We start from the raw sequence: 15,134 nt of genomic DNA, 5'->3' as shown, positions 1-15,134 counted from the left end.
GCTTGTTTACTGTTTTACTGCGTTACTACTGCTGCAATACTACCACCATCAACTACACACCAGCAAGCTATTTTCTGGCACCGTTGCTACTGCTCATATATATTCAGACCACCTGTATTTCACTATCTCTTCGCCGAACTAGTGCACCTATTAGGTGTGTTGGGGACACAAGAGACTTCTTGCTTTGTGGTTGCAGGGTTGCATGAGAGGGATATCTTTGACCTCTTCCTCCCTGAGTTCGATAAACCTTGGGTGATCCACTTAAGGGAAAACTTGCTGCTGTTCTACAAACCTCTGCTCTTGGAGGCCCAACACTGTCTACAAGAATAGAAGCACCCGTAGACATCAAGCTATTTTCTGGCGCCGTTGCCGGGGAGGAAAGGTAAAAGGTACTCACACTCCGGATCTCGGCTACTAAGCTATTTTCCGGCGCCGTAAGTACTCAAAGCTATTTCCTTTAGATCCTGCAATTGCATCTTTTTGTTTCTTGTTTACACTAGTTTGGCATAATGGACAAGAATGAGCTTCTTATTCTATTTCCTGATTTAAGACATGGATGGTTTGATCCGAAAATTAAAAAACCCATGGAACATGTTAGCATGAATACTTTGAACACCATTGTTGCTAATGATATGGAAAATTCTAAGCTTGGGGAAGCTGGCTTTGATGAGCATGATCTTTTTAGTCCCCCAAGCATTGAGGAGAAAATTTTCTTTGATGATACTTTGCCTCCTATTTATGATGATTATAATGATAGTAGTCTTTTAGTACCGCCTGTTATGGAGGATAAATTTGATTATGATTACAATATGCCTCCTATATTTGATGATGAGAATAATAATGATAGCTACTTTGTTGAATTTGCTCCCACTATTACTAATAAAATTGATTATGCTTATGTGGAGAGTAGTAATAATTTTATGCATGAGACTCATGATAAGAATGTTTCATTTGATAGTTATATTGTTGAGTTTGCTCATGATGCTACTGAAAGTTATTATGAGAGAGGAAAATATGGTTGTAGAAATTTTCATGTTACTAAAATGCCTCTCTATGTGCTTAAATTTTTGAAGCTACACTTGTTTTATCTTTCTATGCTTGTTGCATTATGCTTCTTGAATTTGTTTATTTACAAGATTCCTATGCATAGGAAGCATGTTAGGCTTAAATTTGTTTTGAACTTGCTTCTTGATGCTCTCTTTTGTTTCAACTACTATTTCTTGTGAGTGCATCATTAAAACTGCTGAGCCCATCTTAATGGCTATAAAGAAAGAACTTCTTGGGAGATAACCCATGTGTTATTTTGCTACAGTACTTTGTTTTATATTTGTGTCTTGGAAGTTGTTTACTACTGTAGCAACCTCTCCTTATCTTAGTTTTGTGTTTTGTTGTGCCAAGTGAAGCATCTAATCGAAGGTTGATACTAGATTTGGATTTCTGCGCAGAAATAGATTTCTATCTGTCACGAATCTGGGCTGTTTTCTCTGTAGAAAAATCAGAAAAATATGCCAATTTACGTGCGTGTTTCTCAGATATGTACGCAACTTTCATTAGTTTTGAGTTTTCTGATCTCAACAACGGAAGTATTTATTAAAAATTCGTCTTTACGGACTGTTCTGTTTTGACAGATTCTGCCTTTTATTTCGCATTGCTTCTTTCGCTGTGTTGGGTGGATTTCTTTGTTCCATTACCTTCCAGTAGCTTTGAGCAATGTACAGAAGTGTTAAGAATGATTGTGTCACCTCTGAACATGTGAGTTTTTGATTATGTACTAACCCCTCTAATGAAGTTTATGAGAAGTTTGGTGTGAAGGAAGTTTTCAAGGGTCAAGAGAGGAGGATGATATACTATGATCAAGAAGAGTGAAAAGTCTAAGCTTGGGGATGCCCCGGTGGTTCACCCCTGCATATTTCAAGAAGACTCAAGCATCTAAGCTTGGGGATGCCCAAGGTATCCCCTTCTTCATCGACAACATTATCAGGTTCCTCCCCTGAAACTATATTTTTATTCCATCACATCTTATGTGCTTTGCTTGGAGCGTCGGTTTGTTTTTGTTTTTTGTTTTGTTTGAATAAAATGGATCCTAGCATTCACTTTATGGGAGAGAGACACGCTCCGCTGTAGCATATGGACAAGTATGTCCTTAGTTTCTACTCATAGTATTCATGACGAAGTTTCTTCTTCGTTAAATTGTTATATGGTTGGAATTGGAAAATGCTACATGTAGTAATTTGCTAAAATGTCTTGGATAATGTGATACTTGGCAATTGTTGTGCTCATGTTTAAGCTCTTGCATCATATACTTTGCACCCATTAATGAAGAAATACATAGAGCATGCTAAAATTTGGTTTGCATATTTGGTCTCTCTAAGGTCTAGATAATTTCTAGTATTGAGTTTTGAACAACAAGGAAGACGGTGTAGAGTCTTATAATGTTTTCAATATGTCTTTTATGTGAGTTTTGCTGCACCGGTTCATCCTTGTGTTTGTTTCAAATAAGCCTTGCTAGCCTAAGCCTTGTATCGAGAGGGAATACTTCTCATGCATCCAAAATACTTGAGCCAACCACTAAGCCATTTGTGTCCACCATACCTACCTACTACATGGTATTTTCCGCCATTCCAAAGTAAATTGCTTGAGTGCTACCTTTAAATTTCCATTCTTCACCTTTACAATATATAGCTCATGGGACAAATAGCTTAAAAACTATTGTGGTATTGAATATTTACTTATGCACTTTATCTCTTATTAAGTTGCTTGTTGTGCGATAACCATGTTCACTGGGGACGCCATCAACTACTCTTTGTTGAATTTCATGTGAGTTGCTATGCATGTTCGTCTTGTCTGAAGTAAGAGAGATCTACCACCTTATGGTTAAGCATGCATATTGTTAGAGAAGCACATTGGGCCGCTAACTAAAGCCATGATCCATGGTGGAAGTTTCAGTTTTGGACATATATCCTCAATCTCATATGAGAAAATTATTAATTGTTGTTACATGCTTATGCATAAAAGAGGAGTCCATTATCTGTTGTCTATGTTGTCCCGGTATGGATGTCTAAGTTGAGAATAATCAATAGCGAGAAATCCAATGCGAGCTTTCTCCTTAGACCTTTGTACAAAGTGACATAGAGGTACCCCTTTGTGACACTTGGTTAAAACATGTGCATTGCGATGATCCGGTAGTCCAAGCTAATTAGGACAAGGTGCGGGCACTATTAGTATACTATGAATGAGGCTTGCAACTTGTAAGATATAATTTACATGATACATATGCTTTATTACTACCGTTGACAAAATTGTTTCATGTTTTCAAAATCAAAGCTCTAGCACAAATATAGCAATTGATGCTTTTCCTCTATGGAGGACCATTCTTTTACTTTCATTGTTGAGTCAGTTCACCTATTTCTCTCCACCTCAAGAAGCAAACACTTGTGTGAACTGTGCATTGATTCCTACATACTTGCATATTGCACTTACTATATTACTCTATGATGACAATATCCATGAGATATACATGTTACAAGTTGAAAGCAACCGCTGAAACTTAATCTTCCTTTGTGTTGCTTCAATGCTTTTACTATGAATTATTGCTTTATGAGTTAACTCTTATGCAAGACTTATTGATGCTTGTCTTGAAGTACTATTCATGAAAAGTCTTTGCTTTGTGATTCAGTTGTTTACTCATGTCATATACATTGTTTTGATCGCTGCATTCACTACATATGCTTTACAAATAGTATGATCAAAGTTATGATGGCATGTCACTCCAGAAATTATCTTTGTTATCGTTTTACCTGCTCGGGACGAGCAGAACTAAGCTTGGGGATGCTGATACGTCTCCGACGTATCGATAATTTCTTGTGTTCCATGCCACATTATTGATGTTATCTACATGTTTTATGCACACTTTATGTCATATTCGTGCATTTTCTGGAACTAACCTATTAACAAGATGCCGAAGTGCCGTCCTGTTTTTCTCGCTGTTTTTGGTTTCAGAAATCCTAGTAACGAAATATTCTCGGAATTGGACGAAATCAACGCCCAGGTTCCTATTTTCACCGGAAGCATCCAGAACACCCGAGAGCCGCCAGAGGGGGGCCACAGGGCCCCCAGATGATAGGGTGGCGCGGCCCACCCCCTGGCCGCGTGGCCCTATGGTGTCGTCGCCCCTTCGACCTTCTGACACCGCCTCTTCGCCTATATATTCGTCCCTGACCTAAAAACATCGATACGTTCGACGAAACCCACAGAAACCTTCCAGAGCCGCCGCCATCGCGAAGCCAAGATCTGGGGGACAGGAGTCTCTGTTCCAGCACGCTGCCGGAACGGGGAAGTGCCCCCGGAAGGCTCCTCCATCGACACCGCTGCCATCTCCACCGCCATCTTCATCACCGCTGCTGCTCCCATGAGGAGGGAGTAGTTCTCCATCGAGGCTCGGGGCTGTACCGGTAGCTATGTGGTTCATCTCTCTCCTATGTACTTCAATACAATAATCTCATGAGCTGCCTTACATGATTGAGATTCATATGATGATGCTTGTAATCTAGATGTCGTTATGCTAGTCAAGTGAATTTTACTTATGTGATCTCCGGAGACTCCTTGTCCCACGTGTGTAAAGGTGACAGTGTGTGCACCGTGTGGGTCTCTTAGGCTATATTTCACAGAATACTTATTCACTATTATGAATGGCATAGTGAAGTGCTTATTTATATCTCTTTATGATTGCAATGTATTTTGTATCACAATTTATCTATGTGCTACTCTAGTGATGTTATTAAAGTAGTTTTATTCCTCCTGCACGGTGTAATGGTGACAGTGTGTGCATCCGTGTTAGTACTTGGTTTATGCTATGATTATGATCTCTCGTAGATTATGAAGTTAACTATTGCTATGATAGTATTGATGTGTATTATTCCTCCTACATAGCATGAAGGTGACAGTGTGCATGCTATGCTAGTACTTGGTTTAGTCGAATTGATCTTTCATGCACTCTAAGGTTATTTAAATATGAACATTGAATTGTGGAGCTTGTTAACTCCGGCATTGAGGGTTCGTGTAATCCTACGCAATGTGTTCATCATCCAACAAGAGTGTAGAGTATGCATTTATCTATTCTGTTATGTGATCAATGTTGAGAGTGTCCACTAGTGAAAGTGTAATCCCTAGGCCTTGTTCCTAAATACTGCTATCGCTGCTTGTTTACTGTTTTACTGCGTTACTACTGCTGCAATACTACCACCATCAACTACACGCCAGCAAGCTATTTTCTGGCACCGTTGCTACTGCTCATATATATTCAGACCACCTGTATTTCACTATCTCTTCGCCGAACTAGTGCACCTATTAGGTGTGTTGGGGACACAAGAGACTTCTTGCTTTGTGGTTGCAGGGTTGCATGAGAGGGATATCTTTGACCTCTTCCTCCCTGAGTTCGATAAACCTTGGGTGATCCAGTTAAGGGAAAACTTGCTGCTGTTCTACAAACCTTTGCTCTTGGAGGCCCAACACTGTCTACAAGAATAGAAGCACCCGTAGACATCAGTGGGTAAGGAGCAAAAGTTCATGTATGTCTCTAAGGGGCCTAAACCAAAAAGCTATTATAGGCCTAAAATTGATAAAGCTCTTAAAACCACTATAGATAAGGGAGCTTCTAAGACACCCAATGGGACAAATTGTGAAAATTATGATGCTTCGTCTTTTGATAATACTTGATACACACTTTCTGTGCCTAGCTGAAAGGCGTTAAAAAAAGCGCTTATGGGAGACAACCCATGTTTTTACTACAGTATTTTTGTTTTATATTTGAGTCTTGGAAGTTGTTTACTACTGTAGCAACCTCTCCTTATCTTAGTTTTGTGCATTGTTGTGCCAAGTAAAGTCGTTGATAGTAAGGTTCATACTAGATTTGGATTACTGCACAGAAACAGATTTCTTTGCTGTAACGAATCTGGGACTAATTCTCTGTAGGTAACTCAGAAAATTATGACAATTTACGTGAGTGATCCTCAGATATGTACGCAACTTTCATTCAATTTGATCATTTTCATTTGAGCAAGTATGGTGCCTCAATAAAATTCGTCTTTACGAACTGTTCTGTTTTGACAGATTCTGCCTTTTATTTCGCATTGCCTATTTTGCTATGCTCGATGGATTTTTTGATTCCATTAACTTTCAGTAGCTTTGTGCAATGTCCAGAAGTGTTAAGAATGATTATGTCACCTCTGAACATGTATATTTTGATTGTGCACTAACCCTCTAATGAGTTGTTTTGAGTTTGGTGTGGAGGAAGTTTTCAAGGATCAAGAGAAGGAGATGATACAACATGATCAAGGAGAGTGAAAGCTCTAAGCTTGGGGATGCCCCGGTGGTTCACCCCTGCATATATCAAGAAGACTCAAGCGTCTAAGCTTGGGGATGCCCAAGGCATCCCCTTCTTCATCGACAACATTATCAGGTTCCTCCCCTGAAACTATATTTTTATTCCATCACATCTTATGTGCTTTGCTTGGAGCGTCTGTTTGTTTTTGTTTTTGTTTTGTTTGAATAAAATGGATCCTAGCATTCTTTGTGTGGGAGAGAGACACGCTCCGCTGTTGCATATGGACAAGTATGTCCTTAGGCTTTACTCATAGTATTCATGGCGAAGTTTCTTCTTCGTTAAATTGTTATATGGCTGGAATTGGAAAATGATACATGTAGTAATTGCTAAAATGTCTTGGGTAATGTGATACTTGGCAATTGTTGTGCTCATGTTTAAGCTCTTGCATCATATACTTTGCACCTATTAATGAAGAAATACATAGAGCATGCTAAAATTTGGTTTGCATAATTGGTCTCTCTAAGGTCTAGATAATTTCTAGTACTGAGTTTGAACAACAAGGAAGACGGTGTAGAGTCTTATAATGTTTACAATATGTTTTTATGTGAGTTTTGCTGCACCGCTTCAACCTTGTGTTTGTTTCAAATAGCCTTGCTAGCCTAAACCTTGTATCGAGAGGGAATACTTCTCATGCATCCAAAATACTTGAGCCAACCACTATGCCATTTGTGTCCACCATACCTACCTACTACATGGTATTTCTCCGCCATTCCAAAGTAAATTGCTTGAGTGCTACCTTTAAATTTCTATCCTCTACCTTTACAATATATAGCTCATGGGACAAATAGCTTAAAAACTATTGTGGTATTGAATATGTACTTATGCACTTTATCTCTTATTAAGTTGCTTGTTGTGCGATAACCATGTTCCTGGGGACGCCATCAACTACTCTTTGTTGAATATCATGTGAGTTGCTATGCATGTTCGTCTTGTCTGAAGTAAGGGAGATTTACCACTAAAATGGTTAGAGCATGCATAATGTTAGAGAAGAACATTGGGCCGCTAACTAAAGCCATGAATCATGGTGGAAGTTTCAGTTTTGGACATATATCCTCAATCTCATATGAGAAAATTAATTGTTGCTACGTGCTTATGCATATAAGAGGAGTCCATTATCTGTTGTCTATGTTTTCCCGGTATGGATGTCTAAGTTGAGAATAATCAATAGCGAGAAATCCAATGCGAGCTTTCTCCTTAGACCTTTGTACAGGCGGCATAGAGGTACCCCTTTGTGACACTTGGTTAAAACATGTGCATTGCGATAATCCCGGTAATCCAAGCTAATTAGGACAAGGTGCGGGCACTATTAGTATACTATGCATGAGGCTTGCAACTTGTAAGATATAATTTACATAACACATATGCTTTATTACTACCGTTGACAAAATTGTTTCTTGTTTTCAAAACCAAAGCTCTAGCACAAATATAGCAATCAATGCTTCCCTCTGCGAAGTGCCTTTCTTTTACTTTTATGTTGAGTCAAGTTCACCTATCTCTCTCCACCTCAAGAAGCAAACACTTGTGTGAACTGTGCATTGATTCCTACATACTTGCATATTGCACTTGTTATATTACTTTACATTGACAATATCCATGAGATATACATGTTATAAGTTGGAAGCAACAGCTGAAACTTAATCTTCCTTTGTGTTGCTTCAATTCCTCTACTTTGAATTATTGCTTTATGAGTTAACTCTTATGCAAGACTTATTGATGCTTGTCTTGAAAGTACTATTCATGAAAAGTCTTTGCTATATGATTCAGTTGTTTACTCATGTCATTTACATTGTTTTGATCGCTGCATTCATTACATATGCTTACAATAGTATGATCAAGGTTATGATGGCATGTCACTCCAGAAATTATCTTTGTTATCGTTTACCTGCTCGGGACGAGCAGAAACTAAGCTGAAGCCTTGTATCTTCATTTTCTCATCCACCTCCTCCTTAGAGCGCGACCATGGTTTCCTGTCAATACTGAACAAATCTGGCTGTGGCAAAGGGATCTCTCTCTCATCCCCGTCAGCAAACAACATTCTATAGACCAAATTATCTGAACTAGAATCAGCTGTAACAAATTGATGGCTTTTCATAGCAGCAATATCAAGCCTTATAGGAGTTAATGGCACATCAGTAGAGTCAAGAGGAAGTTCTAGATGTGCTAAAATGCGTGATGCAATAATTCCTCCAAAAATAGGCCCCTTGTTAGACAAACAGCGAGCAATAAGAGAACCAAGATGATAAGGTGTCTCTCCAGTAAGTGCAGCAATTAAGAAAGCAAGATGGTAGCTAGAAATATTGCTAGTGTTCTCCCTACCAAGAATGCTAGTAGCAATGTAATAGGCAAAATACTTAATGGCGGGGAGTTGGATGTTTCTTATCTTGCCACGCTGAATGGTGCGGCAGTCATCATTGGTGATCTCTCGATAGAGCTCCAACAAGGCCCTGGGGTTGTCCTCAATCCTCCTTGCTGTACCTACAGGGGCAATACCCAATGCAACACAAAATTCTTCCAATTTCATAGTAATAGGATTACCATAGATCTTGAATGCAACTGTCGAGCGATAGTGCTTGTTGTCGAACTTGAAGCTCTCAACAAAGATTTTGGTGAGCATGAGGTATTGCTCCCTTTCATCTCCCATATAGGCGGTTAAGCCCGCCTTATCAACGAGGGTCAAGAAATCATGCAGCAACCCTGCATTACTCAAAAATTCATAACATGGGAAAGATGAAGCGTTAGGGACTCCATTGTCTTCTTCGGGCTCGAAGCTTGGCGCGATGACATCCTCATTGTAGGATCGCCTGAATCGAGTGGCGGTCCTAGAGGGCCTTCCCGTGCTTGTCGTCTCTCTCTCAAACACTTCTCCAAAGTTAAAATTATCCATCTTCCTTTTCTGAAATTTTTCAACAATCATTATAAAATTTGATTTGGTGACATATAATTGAGGGAAACTACCATAGGAACTTGCTAGAGTACTAATAGTGCATCAAAACTAGTTTCTACAACTTAGAACAAGCATGCAAGCTCACTAAACATGTTACCTACAGCAGCAAAATATTCAAGATATACTCAACCAAACAAAATTCTACTTGGATAATCGGAGGAGTCACATACCGGAGAGCAAATGTGCCAAATTTCAGACAGAAATCTGGGCTGAGCAAAGAGATCGAGAAATCTTGAGCTCTTGAGCAGAAACGCGAGTGAGAGGAAACTCAAAGTGCGAGTTTTTTCGGGAGAGAGAAGAGAGTGGGAGGAAGAGATAAAGAAGTGGGGCAAGGGGAGCCCACACACTGTGGTGGCGCGCCCCCCTTCCAGGCCGCGCCGGCCTGTGGGGTGCCACCCTGGGGTGCCCCACTGGTCATCCCCAGGTGCTCCCAGGTGCGTCTTCGAAAAATAGGACCAACGGTATAATTTTTGTGAATTTTTGAAAACTTTGAAAAATGCAGATTTCTGGGTATTAAGTTTATTACTAGTTGAATACCCGTGCGCTGCCACGGCCGTTAAGTTTTTGTGTCGTCCCACATGTCGGGTGCTCAATTATAGCGTAGCCCATGCTCTGTTATCTCTAGCAGTTAATATTGATTATAGAAAACAGTTGAAAATCTGTTTATTCATGCTCAATGCATGTAATGTAACCAAACCTAAAACCAGTATCACTACAAGGATCCTTCGAATAAACTATGCCAAGTGCAGACCAAGCAGGAACCTCGTGGATTCACATTATTCTAGTTAATAGTTACCTCAGATACATCAATATTAACCAAAACATGTATGAAATCATGTTTCCAACATATTTAGCTCAAATTCAAAAAGTGGCTACACTACCATCAAATCCACATATAATTGTCCGATCTCGCAGTTCAGTCAGTCCCTGCACCACCCCCTAGAATAATGTGAATCCACGTTCCTGCTTGGTCTGCACTTGGTATAGTTTATTCGAAGGATCCTTGTAGTGATACTTGTTTTAGGTTTGGTTACATTACATGCATTGACCATGAATAAACAGATTTTCAATTGTTTTCTATAATCAATATTAACTGCTAGAGATAACAGAGCATGGGTTATGCTATAATTGAGCACCCGACATGTGCCACGATCATTTAAATTTCTTTTCTCGCCACATATATAAATATAGTGCATGAAAGAATTTATTTTTGAGAATGATATCTACCTTTTTCGCAGTTTCTCAATGTTTTTTCTAATTATTTTCGCTTGTCCATGTCTATTGATATATCTTATGGATTGGTGCCATGTTCTGTCAAAACCATTCCAAATGGCCAAAATCTAAAACAAACAATGATATAGAGAGAGATGGACCTTATGCAAACAATAATTGTTGCCTTTGCAACCGTTAATGTAAGAATGGACATGCCAGCTCCGACCACATCTCAAGTGACGCATGCATTGCTACCAAAAAAATAAAGATATACTTGGATTCTGATCAAACTATAATATTTCATGTAAACGTGTGTCTCAACACATACGGCAAAAAACTTTGTCCGACTCTCGTTCCTCTCATTTGGGTCACTCATTTCTCTTATGCCCACACGGCTACACCTGGGATGATAAGGTATAGTCTTCCACCAACATTAGGCACTCCGTGTCCATCGTCTTTGACTACAACTCTAGGTATAGTCTTCCACCAACATTAGGCACTCCGTGTCGATCGTCTTTAACTACAGCTCTATCTCTCTGATATGTTGTCGCTCTCCTTGATCGGCCATTCTGCAATAACATTGAACACAAGAAAGATATGTTGAGAAGACTTTATCCTGAGCATAATAACACAATGTACGTACCGTCTCACTTTATCTCTCTATCAGTCGACTCTTCCATCACTTAATCTTCTCAAAAAATGCAAGACCATTGAATTATGTTTCTCTCTAACAGATGAACTGAAGGATACAAATAAGAGGCTGCGATTTGCCAAGGAAATAATGAAATCATATAATAACACACTTCCAAGGAAAAAAAAGGGTAAATCCAGTGGTAACTAAGAGTGATTCAAAAACGACATGTCCCTAACCTGTAGCCAGGCATAGCGCCCAGTAAACAACACTTTATTAGTAAAAAAATATTAGTGAATATGATATTGCAATTGTTGACCCAAAACAAACTCACCTGTTTGTAATTTAAGAATTGATAGTGTACATATCACCATTTTGCTAGCTTCCTATTGCGCTAACCAATAGCAAGTCTTACACTTAAAGCGCCAAAATGATCTTTGATACTCCTCATTCAAGGACCTCTCTGTACAGGGAGCACTTTCAATTGATTGATAGTGCATCTAATTGCCTAACAAACTGCTTAAGGAAAATTCAGTTCACATAAATGTCAGGGAAATTCTAAGCCAAAATTATTGCACTTGAAAACTTGAATGTTGCCAAAGTAACGAATATATTGTGACCATAATGAATGCTGAAGGAAAATTCTAAACCAGAAAATCCCATTTATTTAATAGCAGAAAATAATCTACATTACTACTAACCATAACGTCTAGGATATAAAAGGCAAGTTATGTACAGGTCATTGACATAGCTGCAAGTGAATTTATTGCAATATTCTCCTACTCAGATGCACCTCGGTAAATGCAAGCTCAAATTTCCGAAGAGTCTCACTCAAATTTCCTAAACATGGAAAATAATGTATTTTTAACACAAATTTGCAACCCAAATATGTATTTTAGCACAAACAAATGGCTTCCTCTCGGTAACCTGTCGCATACAGCAACCAAAATGAATCATGGCATCATTCTTACACATAAATAGCACGTCTATCTCACTCACTGAATGTATCAGCAAAGTATGTAAAAGTTAGAAAAATGAACTGCGGAAGAACATGAACATGGAAACATCTATTTCACACTCTCAGTTGGCCTTCTCTCAGTAACCTGCCGCATACAACAACATCCATACCTAACAGTATCATGGCACCATCCGTATATATAAATAATCTAAGCAAACCTGCGTACACATACATTAGGACATGGGTACTTAAGAATAGAGAGATGAGGTCTGGAAGTACAAGGGAACTCATCTGGCTGACAGCCATCGGAAATTGATAGTTAAAGAACTCCCGAAGCCAATATATCGCACACGACTCCAAGGTTCTCCTGAAGCAATTGACTGGAACCAGAATCAATACTACCTGTAAAAGAGGAAGAGCAGAAAGCATAGTCAATTAAGGTTCGAGGAGGAGAGGTAGTGTGCGATGAAGCTGTAGTCGAACGACCAATTGTGGCAACCTATACAGCTGTTGGATGGAACGAATACCCAGCCGTGAGGAGGGTTTCGACGTCACTGCAGGTCGCGGCCTGCAGTTGGATGGCCGGAGATAACACGGCGGGATTGCTACGGACGTACCAACCATCCCACCACCTCTAGCCATTTTTTTTAATATAGTAGAGATAAGTTAGAATACAAACGAATTGGATTTCAGTTTATATAAGTGTAGCTTTATATTCAATTCACTACTAACAAAGACAAATGAAAAAGACCACCTCATTTTCCTCAATCAACTGGAAGTAGTCTCCGTTGATTAGACCTGCTCTGCAGTATATCTTTGCCACTGGATTCGGTTCAGTCCGGATGAACAATTTGCAGTTCCATAGAAGCAGATAAAAGATTTTCGCACAAGTCTTTAGCTGTTGGATTAAGAATTTATTGGTTAATGTCAGGATGGAAAGGTTATTCGGTCAGCACCTTAAGCAGATATAATTTTGGTAGACTGTCAAGAATTTAAAGACCTTGTAAATGCCCATAAATATACAATTGGTGTTTCAGACCTTAATAACAATATGGCTCCTCAAAGAACTAAGGAAATGCCAATAAATATTCATGGAGCAGATATATAGAGTCTGTAAAGCCATCACCATCAATCAACTGCAAGAAAAGAAGAAAGAGAAACGGGGGATACAGGTGTTGAGCCTTATATGCTTTACCTACGCCATAGCAAATGCTTCCTGTATGCCTCCCTTTATGTTACTTCCTACAAAAATTTCATAGCTGGGCAAATATCATTAAATCCATTGATGGCTGCTAATGTCCAAAATCCTCATGTTAGTACGGTGAAGTTAATTTCAGTGTACCTTATCATCGGACCTTGCACAATGTTCTTCTTGCTATCAAGAACTTTATCAGTCATTGTTCTTGGGATCGAGACATCAAGATCCTTATTTTCCTAGTTACTCAGTTTGTTGTTGAGTGCACCAATGTCCTCTTTTCATTCTAGGAAGGATTCTTAGTCGGGCAAAAATTCTTAAACATATGACATTTATGACGAATTCCTGTTCTGTTTTCGATTCATACGTCTTCTTATGAGCGTTTTACTCACAAACGTTTAACAACACAACTGCAGCACCTCAACAACACCTTCAGTTATCCATGAATTTGAATCACAAGCTAAGAAAAAACAGGTCTGTAACTTGAACCGTAGGAGAGATCCGACCAACCTGCAATTTGTTGTGTGGCCGAGTGGCGTTCGATCTGGGTGCGGAGCAGAGGACCGGGGGCGCCAGCCCTGTGGACAGAGGGGACCGAGAGCATCTGGTTGAACTCGTACAACGACGGGTAGGGCGCCGGGTGCGGATCATAGGAGAGGGGGAGCTTCATGAATTCCTGACTTCCTCTCAAGTGGCAGCCCGCGCCGCCGGGCCAGCAAGCCCCATCCCCGACGCCGCCTTCTTCCCCCGGTCGCCTGAGCGTGTCCGTTCCCCTCCGGCTCCAGAACGTGGCCACCAATCTGCAGCACATCGCCTCTATCTTCACGCGTCCTCAGCTGTGGCCGGCGGATCTCACCCAGACTCGAGGTTATGGCAACCTGCTTTAGAGATCAAGTTAGCGACCAATGGAGTCAGAAAACGGGCTTATAATGCTGGCAGAAAACGAGCAGATCATGCGAGGATTCAATTCAGGTCTCCGATGTGGATTCAATTCAGGTCTCCGATGTGTTCGATCTCGTTTCTTAGGTCTGACTCTTGTGTATTCAATTCAGGTCATCCGTGGATTGGGGTTATGCCGTGGTCTCTTGTCGTTGAGGAGGGCGGGGTTCTCCCGCAGCTTCCGCTGGACGCCCGCGAGGTCGCCGGCGCGCACGAGGCCATGGATGGTCTCGGCCTTGGACGGCCTCGGCCGCCCGTTCTGGCTGCCCGGCACCGGCATCTGCTGCTGCTGCCTCCTTCCCTCCCCTTCCCCGTGCTCCAGCAGTCTAGCACCTCCCGCGCCGCCACGGCTCTCTCGATCGAGGAATGGTTTCGATTGTGGGGAGCGACGAGGGGTGGAGGGAAGAATCGCACAAGAGGGCCGCATCACGGATATGCGCGGAGGCGGCGTGGAGGTTGGTCGCGAGACGAATTGGGGAGGCAGCCTGGAGTCGTGGGAAGCGGTTTAGTATTTTCCTGTTTGCGGTTTTTTTTCCGGACGATGAAGGTGGGGGACGGGGACGCGGGCGATTTGTTTCCAGAGGGAGGGTAGCACACGACGTACCATGGGACACCACCTCTAGCCATTTAATATAGTAGAGATTACTGGACAGGAAAAGATTTTGAAATCTCTAATTAACTAAGGAACTTTGCAAAACAAAGTGCTACAGCAAGTAGAACAAGTGGAGGAAGAAAGAGATGTTGTTTACCTCCTCTATGCATATAAAAAGTATTTGTTAACAAGGTTGATCAAGTCTTGCCACTAAATAAATTTTACATAGCATAAGAAGAAATAAACCTCAAATCAATCATGTTACCTTGAATTGTATTGAT

General features: G+C 40.6%; 1 long non-coding RNA gene across 6 annotated transcripts; it reads right to left on the bottom strand.

Annotated features, from left to right (window-relative positions):
* Window positions 1-10,786: 10,786 nt before the first annotated feature.
* On the bottom strand, window positions 10,787-14,838 carry LOC127300653 (uncharacterized). Of its 6 annotated transcripts, none has more exons than XR_007851455.2 (3): window positions 13,470-14,838; window positions 12,627-13,386; window positions 10,787-12,529 (listed from the first exon to the last, which is right to left on the bottom strand). It is a non-coding gene; the product is annotated as an uncharacterized lncRNA (long non-coding RNA). The 6 variants fall into 6 exon arrangements; XR_011745290.1 differs by having other exon boundaries at window positions 10,787-12,761; window positions 12,882-13,386; XR_007851456.1 differs by having other exon boundaries at window positions 10,787-13,386; window positions 13,470-13,752; window positions 13,833-14,838.
* Window positions 14,839-15,134: the final 296 nt, after the last annotated feature.

This window comes from Lolium perenne, chromosome 5 (assembly GCF_019359855.2).
Source record: "Lolium perenne isolate Kyuss_39 chromosome 5, Kyuss_2.0, whole genome shotgun sequence".
In the NCBI taxonomy this organism is placed as follows: Eukaryota; Viridiplantae; Streptophyta; class Magnoliopsida; order Poales; family Poaceae; genus Lolium; species Lolium perenne.
The sequence above is the reverse complement of the archived record's forward strand: the minus strand, read 5'-3'. Positions and strand labels throughout refer to the sequence as shown.